Below are 10,205 nucleotides of genomic sequence, written 5' to 3'. Positions count from 1 at the left end.
AATAGGCCATCTATTGTGAAGAAACCAGGCTTCCACTAGGGTATTTAGGTGGCAATTAATTTATTTGTTGGCCCAGGGAATCTTATGGAAATTTTCAAGCAACCCAGTCTTTTGTTATTAAAATATGTTGTTCTCTGCCCTCAACTGATAGATCAGTGCCATGTTCCTGGGTCCACAGAGATGCTTCCTTCTGCATCAAATAGGTTTGCATACAGAGACCCACAGTCTGATAGTATGCAGAGAGAGAGGCCTTAAAACACCCAGCTCGAAATGGGATTTCCCTATGAAATTCTCCCTCCCCTCAGATCTCTTCGAAGTCTTCGAGAGAAGAGGTAGAAAGAATGCCATAAGTAAAGGGAATTGAACACACAGAACAATGCCCTGAGAATTAGCCCACAGAGAAAGATAATACAGCCAGCTTTGATGAGACCTGATAGCTAAGCTTAGATAGAAGGGGGAGAAGGACCTATGCTAACAATGAAATAGAGAAAGGGCATAAGGATATAAGAAGAAGGGTTGATGGGACTGGAAGAAGAAGAGTGAGGGAGCAGCAGAGGTGAAACAAAGTGAATGAATCATAATAAATAAATACATAAGAAAAACTGTGATCAAGGTGATGAAGTATAGAGCTCTTAAGGACTGATGGTTTCTACTTGGGGTGGTACCAGTGTGCTGCAACAATAAACTCAGTTTTCTTTAAGGGACATGGCACTGAGACTCTGGTTAAGTTCTAATTATTATATGAACAAAACATACTTAAATTGAAGGATTTTAAAGAAAAAAATATTTAGTGTGACACATGGGTTAGGAATTTGAACTCAGGAGCAATGCAAAGGGAGTGTAATGTATACTATATGAAATTCCCACATAATCAATAAATATAATACAGTGATAACTTTTATAATGACCTTTAACATAAAGAAAAGATTCTGCTGAAAGAGGCAGAGTTTGACTTTGTAAGGCATGCTTTCCAGGAATTCATTATGTAGCCGATCCCTAGCCATGAACTAGTGGTTACCCAGCTACCTCAGACCCCATGAGGTCAGATGACAACTCTGAAGAAGCAGTCCTGTCATTAACACTACATTTAAAGGTTTTGTCTGGAGGAAAAGAGTAGGAAACTCTGCTGCTCTTGTGTCCTGCACATATAACATGAACATATTTCTCTATCCTGAACGTCCAGTTTTAATTACAAACCCCAGAAACAGGAGAGTTTCTCCATGACCACTGAGTAGGACAAGGCTGCCTATCCAGCTAGCTCAGCCAAGGCAAGCCTGCTCATAGATGGTGGCAAAAATGGTGTGGAACATCACCAGCTGTCAAATAGTTTATTGCCCTTCAGTTCCCATTTTACATACACTGATCTTTTTCTCTTTCAGCCAATCCAGTCGAAGACAGTGTATGGTTTCCTTCTCTTTTTCCTGCTCTTAAAGACTCATTTCCTCTGTGAATACTAGGCCCTGACAGTCTATTTTATCAATAAGATTGTGAAGGTATATTTAGTGAGTATACATTTAGTAAATATATGAGTAATTGCTCAGTTCAAAGTCACAACCTAGGAAATTTCAGACCCTAGACGACAATAGGAAACCACTTGTCATTTGGTACATTCCCTTTAATCCCACATGACTTTGAAGCTTCCCACTAAGGAAGCTGTCCAATTAAATAAACATTAAATTTCATTTCCTATCTGACATTGTCATAGAGGTAAACAGGAGTAAAGGTGTAGGATCTGGATAAAGGGTTGAGATAAAGGTTGGGTGTCACAAGAAAATGTCACATGTGCACAGGATTGGACATAATGGACACTGAGGAAAGTTTGTTTACTCATTTACATGGAAAATTCAAGATTCTCAGGTGCTGATTGTCTGAGAGTGAGAATGATGTCATGGAAAAGGTGAAAGCCAGTAAGAGTTTCAGGAGCCAGTTATTAAAAGTGCCATGTGAACAGCCTGCTTGAGATAAAGGCTGAGCAGCCCTACATGCCTCAATCAGGGCTGCTGAAAGCACACAATCCAGAGATGACTGTTCTGGTGCCCAAGACTCTTAGTTCAGGAAAAGTGTCACATATTTCTTTCAAGTGGTCATTAATAAATTCACTTGTCCTTGATATGTGACTTTCACATTATGACAGATTGCAATATTATTTGTTAAATTTACAGATATGTCCTCAGTCAGTGAATTACTTACTGGTAAATTGCTCTATGACAAAGACAAATCTTTGAACAAAAAGCATTTAATTGGGATCTTGCTCATTTTTTTTTTACAGAGACCATCCATGATGTCACATCAACAAGCATTCAACTTGTTATAGTTTTTCAGCTGAACTGAGAGCTTTTCATAGTGAAACACAAGAGGCAGGCAGAGAGAGGGAGACAGAGAGAGCAAGAGAGAGAAAGAGCTTGAGAGATATATTCAGAAATATTTAGACCGAGACCATCAGAAAAAGAGACATAAATTGACAAAGACCAAGAGAGAGAGCCTGACTTTTGTCTGGTCACTTTTTATTAGCATATCAAGGACAGTCCTATACTATAACTCCAAAAGGAATTATATTTCTTTAATATTTTTATTTTAACTTTTATTAATTACAATTTATTCACTTTGTATCTCCCTATAAGCCCCTTCTTCTCCACTCCCCATCCCACTTTCCCTCTCCTTTCTCCATGCATGCCCCTCCCCAAGTCCACTGATAGGGGAGGACTTCCTCTCCTTTCTTCTAATCTTAGTCTATCAGATCTCATCAGGAGTTTCTGCATTGTCTTTCTCTGTGGCCTGGTAAGGCTGCTCCCCCATCAGGGAGAGGTGATCAAAGTACAGGCCAATCAGTTCATGTAAGAGGCAGTCCCTGTTCCTATTACTGTGGAACCCAGTTGGATATTAAGCTGCCATGGGCTACAGCAGTGCAGGGGTTCTAGATTATCACCATGCATGGTCCTTGGTTGGAGTATCAGTCTCAACAACATAATCCTGTGCTCATGTTTTTGGATCCTTTGTTCTCCTTGTGGAGCTCCTGTCCTCTCCAGATCTTACTATTTCCCATTTCTTTCATTAGATTCCATGCACTCTGCCCAAGAATTAGTAATAAGTCTCAGCATCTGCTTTGATAGTTTGCAGGGCAGAGCCTTTCAGAGGCCCTCTGTGGCAGGCTCCTGGCTTGTTTCATCTTTTCTCATTCTTCTGATGTGCATGCTCTATGCCTTTCACAATGGGGATTGAGGATTTCAGCAAGAGACCTCCCTCTTGATTAGTTTCTTTAGGTGTACAGATTTAGGTGTATTTATCCTCTATTATATGTCAATATGAGTGAGTTTATAGTTGGTGTGTGTCTCTCTGCTTCTGAGATAGCACAATCAGTATGATCTTTTCCATTTTCCATTATTGACCTGCAAATTTCATGGTTTCATTGTGTTTATATTGTTCAGTAATATTTATGACTGAGCAAGCAGTCATCTTGTTTTAGTCCTTTAGCAGAACTGAGAGCTTTTCATATTGAACCAAAAGTGTCAGGGAAAGAGAGCGAGAGAAAGAGATCCTGAGAGAGAAAAAGCTAGAGAGACAGATTCATAAATAGAGAAATCAAGACTAACAAAAACAAAACTATACAGTGACAGAGACTGAGAGACAGAAACTCCATTCTGTCTGGCCACTTTCATTGGCATATCAACCTTAAACCACACCCATAATATAACTCTAATAGGAATCATATTATCTAACAAGGCCATATTGCCTAACCCTTCCCATACATTTCCTCTCTGGGGAGTCCATGTATAAATAGATGAGCTTCAAGGGTACATTGCAATTCAAATCAATAGGAAGTAGAAAAAGGTGGAGGGACATCTACAATAAAAGAACATAGTTATCCTTATAGTTTGTCATTGAATACAATGATTAAAGTCCCAGGAATTTCTAAGGACTAAAGAACCAGACTGACAATCTCCTTTGGGAAAAAATGTGGAAAATTTCCTTAAAGAAGAATTATTCAGAAAAAATAAAATGACATCATGATATTTTCAGGCAAATGAATGGAATCAGAAAAGTCATCCTGGGTTAAGTAGCTAAAATGCAGAAATACAAATATTATATGTACTCACTTATTAGAATGTCTCCTAATATTTGGATATAAAGGTCCACTAGGATATCTATTGTGACTAAACCAGTCATCCACTAGAGCAACTGGGAGGCAGTTAATTGATTTAGGCCATCCTATAGAAATTTTCAAGGAACACACACTGCTGTTATTATTAAAATATGTTGCTCTGTGTTGTGAAATAATTAATTAGTGCCATTTTCTTCCATCCATGGAGATGCCTCCTTCTGCATCAAATGGGATTGGATACAGAGACAAACAGTCCGATATTATGCACAGAGAGATCTTAAATCACTCAGCTCTAAATGGGGTTTTTCCATTAAATTTCCTCCCCTCAGAGCTCTGGGAAGTCTGCAGGAAAAGAGGCATGAAGAGTGTCATAAGTGCAGGTAACTGTGGAAACAAGGAGGAAAATGCCCTGAGAATCAGGCCACAGAAGATGATGTAGCCAGCCTTGATGAGACCTGATAAGCTAGGTCAGATAGAAGGTAGAGGAGAATCTACCCTCTCAGTGAACTAGAGAAAGGGCCTAAGGGTAGGAGAAGTAGGGTTGGTGGGATGGGAGGAGAAGAGGGAGGGGACAGCAGAGGGGATACAAAGTGACAATTTGTAATAAATACATAAGAAAAACTGTGATTAAGATAGGGCTCTTCAGGAATGATGGCTTTTTCTTGGGGGTGGTGCCAGGGTTGAACTCGATGTTCTTTAAGAGACATGGTATTGAGACTCTGATCATATTCCAATTAGTATATGAACAGCACATAATTCAATTGATGTATTTTAATAAAAAAATTAGCTTGACACATGTGTAGGAATTTGAACCTAGGAGAAATGGAAAAGGAGTATAATGTATATTATATGAAATTCCCACATATTCAGTAAAAATATTATGTTGACAACTTCTACAATGACTGTGAAAATGGAGAAAAGATTTTGCTGAACAAGTAGTCCTGATGTTAACACCACATTTAGAGGGTTTGTATGGGGCACCACTGAAGGAAACACAGGTGCTCTTGTGTTTCCATGGACTCATTTCTCAGTCCTGAGGGTCTGGGTATAACTGTAAACCCTAGGACCAGGAAGGTTCCTCACTGACCACTATGTAGGACACAGCTTGCTTGAGGGAGATGGTGAGCAGCCCTGCGTGCCTCAATCTGGGCAACTAATATTGCACAACCCAGAGATAACAGTTCCTGTCCAAGACTATTACTTCAGGAATAGTGTCACATATTTCTTTCAAAAAGTCATTAATCAAATCACCTGGTATGACAGCAGAATGGAATTTTGACATCACAATGCTATTATGACATCACAATGGGGTTATGATGTCAATATGCTGTTATGACATTACATTGATATTATGACATCACAATGGAATTATGATATCACAATGCTATTATGATATCATAATGCTATTATGAACTCTTATGGTATGATATCAAAATGAAATTATAACATCACAATAATAATATAAGATAACAATGCAATTTGGCCATCACAATGCTATCATGACATCACATTATTGTTATCACATCACAATCATGACATCACAACGCTATTACAACATCATTGTAGTATAACATCACAATGGAATTTTAACTTCATAGTGGCATTATGACATCAAAATTATATTACATCATCATAATGCTTTTTGACATCAAAATGATATCATGATATCACAATAGTATTATGACATCACAATAGCATGACATCACAATTCTTTGATGAGCTCCCAATGGTATTATGACATCACCACACTATGATGACATAACAATGTTGTCATGATATCCCAATGGTATTATGACATCCCAATGCTATTATAACATTACAATACTATTGTATATTCACAATGATATGACATTACAATGATGTTATGATATCACAATGGTATAATGGCTTCTCAATGGTATGTTGTAGGTGATGATTAATATTTACTCTTGGTTTACCTTTTATTAATGCTTGCTATTAATCCTAAACAGCTGTATAACCAATTCACCACATAGATTTGGGTTTATTTAGTTCACTTTGAACACAATGCTGGTCAATAGTTACTCCCTCCTAAACCTTCAAGCCCTCATAGTTTCCTAACATTTAGGTTTTACCCATTATACTTGCTTTTTGTGAAGTCTTAGGTCTGGTTCATTCTTTCCATGCTGTTCCAAGATCTCTCTTCCAGCTCTGCTCTCCAAGCTCTGTTCCTTCCCACTCACTCCTCCCACTCATTTCCTGCACTCTGCTTCCTCTCACTCATTCAAAGCCATCTGACTCCTCCCCTTGCTCAACATTGTATCTAGTTATTATTTGGCTTGTTTATACAAAATTGAAACAGCATGCTTAGAATAAGTATCACAATGCAATATCTGGATTGAAATCAGAGAGTGGGGTATAGAAAAAAGCATTTGAATGAACAAGGGTAAGGTGTATACATTTCAAAACATCATTTTCCCAACAATGGTATGACAACATTACACTTCTCTGATGACATCACAATGCTCTGATGGCATCACAATATTATGACATCAATTTTTATGACATCTTAATGGCATTACATCATCACAATGTTGTCATGGCATCTCAGTGCTATTATGACTTCACATTGCTATTAAGACATGTGCTATTAAGTCATTATATAGTATGATATCACAATGGAATCATAACATCACAATAATAATATAACATAACAATGGAATTATTACATCAAATGATATCTTGACATCACATGAGTATTATATCACAATGGTATTATGACATCACAATTCTGTTTTGACATCAAAATGTTATTATAACATCACAGTGGTATTATGAGTTTAAAATATTATGACTTCATGTTCATACAATGGTATTATGACATCACAATTCTGTTTTGACATCAAAATGTTATTATAACATCACAGTGGTATTATGAGTTTAAAATATTATGACTTCATGTTCATATGTCACTTTAATTCTATTATGACATCACAATGGTTTTATGACTTCACAAAGCTCTTATGACATCACCATGCTATTATGACAACACAGTGGTATTACAACTTGATTGTTGTATAATTTCACAGTAGGATTTTGACATCACAATGTTAATAGAACACTGCAATGTTATTATGTCAACACTATGGTGTTATGACATCACTATGCTATTATGACATCACAAAGCTATTTTGACATGAAAATGTTATGATATAACAATGCTAGTATGATGCCACAAAAGGATTATGACTTAAAAAAGTATTAATCAATCACAATCGTATTACATCTAAATGCTATTATGACATCATAATGACACATCAGAATGGTATTATGACATCATAATGCTATTATGAGTTCACCATTATATCATAATATTTTAATGGTGTTATGCCTTCATAATGCTATTGTGACATTACAATGCTATTATGAGATCACAATGTTATTATAAATTCACATGATATTGTCATTATATGATTGTTCCATGACATTACAATGGAATATTGAAATCACAATGATATTGTGATGTCACAATGTTATTATGATATTACAATGCTTTTAGGACATCAAATGGTATTATGAAATGACCATAATAGCACCAGCTCTTTATTGCCCTTCAGGTCTCCTTTAAAATTCACCAATCTTTTACTATTTCAGCCAAACCAGGCCCAGGAATTATCTGGCTTCCTTCTCTTTGTCCTGCTCTTAAAGACTCCATACCCCAGAAAACCCTAGACCCTGCCAGGCTATGATATCAATAAGAATATGAAGGTACATTAATTGAGTACACAAGTAACTACTCAGTTCAAAGTCACAACCTTGGAAATTTCAGATCCAAGACCACAGTAGGAAACCATCTTGTCATTCGGTACATTCCCCTTAATCCCACATCACATTGAAGCTGCTGTATTTAGGAAGTTGTCAAATTAAATAAAGTAAGATTAAAGTTTCATTTCCTACCTGACATTGTCACAGAGCTACACAGGGTTTGTAAAGGTGTGGGATCTGGATAAAGAAATGAGAAAAAGGTTTGTTGGTTTTCACAAGAAAAACTCACATATGCATAGGATCAGAGACACTGGACACTGAGGAAAGTTTGTCTGCTCATCTCTATGGAAACCTCAAGATTTTCTCAGGTGCTGATTGGCTGAAAGGGAGAATTATGCATGGAAAAGTTGAAAGCCAGTAAGAGTTTCAGGAGCCAGTTATTAAAAGGGGCAAGTGGACAGCTGCTTGAGAGAAAGGATGAGCAGCTCTACATGCCTCAAATTGGGCAGCTGAAAGCACACAACCCATAGATGACAGTTCCTATGTCCAAACTCTTAGTAAAGGAATATGGTCACATATTTCTTTCAAGTGTTCAATAATAAAGTCAGATGGCTTTGATATGTGTCTTTCACATTTTCACAGATTTTATTATTATTTGTTAAATGCACAGAAATGTCCTTAGTCAGTGAATTACTTACTGTGGAAATGCTCCTTGTTAAAAAAACAAAAAACAAAAAACATTTAATTGGGACCTTGCTTGTATTTTTACAGAGACAATCCAGGATATCACATCAGCTAGCAGACATCTTGTTGTCATCCTTCAGCAGAACTTAGGGCTTTTTATATTAAACCAAAAGCAGGAGGCAGAGAGAAGGACACACACACACACACACACACACACACACACAGAGAGAGAGAGAGAGAGAGAGAGAGAGAGAGAGATTGAGAGATATTGAGAGAGAGAAATTGCTAGGGAGACATTCAGAAAGAGAAAGACCAAGACTGATAAAAACAAAGATATAAAGTGAAAAGACCAATTGACCGAGACTCGATTCTGTAAGGTCTCTTTCATTGATATATCAGACACAAAGCACAACCTCCTCCAATATAACTCCAATAGGAATAATAGTATAGAAAAAGGCCATACCTCCTCACCCTTACCAGGGACTGCACATGTAAATACATGAGCTTCAAGAAGACAATGCAATTCAAATAATCATGAAGTGGAAGGAGATGGAGGGAGTTCTCGCCTAAAAGAACATAGTTATCCTGAAAAATTTGTGATTCAATACAATGAGAGCAATACAGTGAGCAGCCCAACATGCCTCAATCTGGGTAGTTGAAAGCACAAACCCCAGAGATGTAAGTTCCTTTGTCCAAGACACTTATTTCAACAGAAGTGTCACATATTTCTTTCAAGTGCTGATAAACAAAGTCATGATCCTTGACTTCTTAGTTTTATATTATCACGGATTCCAAAAGCACACATATGTCCTCAGTCAGTTTATTACTGTGAAAATGCTCCTTGAGAAGGCAATTCTTTGAATAAAAAGTGCTTAATTGGGTCCTTACTTATATTTTTAAAGGGGCTTTATATGATGTCACATCAGCAAGTAGTCATCTTGTCCTTCAGCAGAAATGAGAGCTTTTCATACTGAACCACATGTGGCAGGCAGAGAAAGGAAGACTGGCAGTGTCAGAGTGAGAAAGAGCTAGAGACAGATTCAGAAATAAAGACCGAGACCGACAAATCAAACATATAAAGTGACAGAGACAGAGAGACAGAGACTCTGTTCTCTCTGGTCACATTCATGGGCATATCAACTTCAAAGTACACCCTCCTATAACTCCAATAGGAATTATATTATCTAAAATGCCATTCCTCCAAACATTTCCCAGACATTTCCTCACTAGGAACTAAACATGTTAAGAGATGAACTTAAAAGGGACATTGCAATTCAATTCACCAGAAATGGAAGAAGATAGAAGGACCTCTGGCTTAAAAGAACATAGATATACTAATAATTCTTCATTCAATAAAATGATTAAAATCCCAGCAACTTCAAAGTATAAAAGAATAGGACTGACAATCTCATTTTGGGAAAACATGAAATATTTCGATAACCCAGTATAATTCAGTTAAGAAAATGACATCATGAATATTTTGAAGGAAATTGACGGAACCAGGAAAAATCATCCTGGCTGAAGTTATGAAAATGCAGAAAGACAAAATCAGTATGTATTTACTTATTAGGAAGTCTCCTAATAGTGGGGGTAAAGTACCAAAAGGCAGGACTCACAAGATGGCGGCACCAGCAAGACTCTCCTTCTGACCAGCAGCAAAGCAGGATTGGCACAATGACCAGAAGTCAGAACTCATGAC

This window comes from Meriones unguiculatus (genome assembly GCF_030254825.1).
Source record: "Meriones unguiculatus strain TT.TT164.6M chromosome Y unlocalized genomic scaffold, Bangor_MerUng_6.1 ChrY_unordered_Scaffold_23, whole genome shotgun sequence".
NCBI classification, from domain to species: Eukaryota; Metazoa; Chordata; class Mammalia; order Rodentia; family Muridae; genus Meriones; species Meriones unguiculatus.
This window is presented reverse-complemented; position numbering follows the sequence as displayed.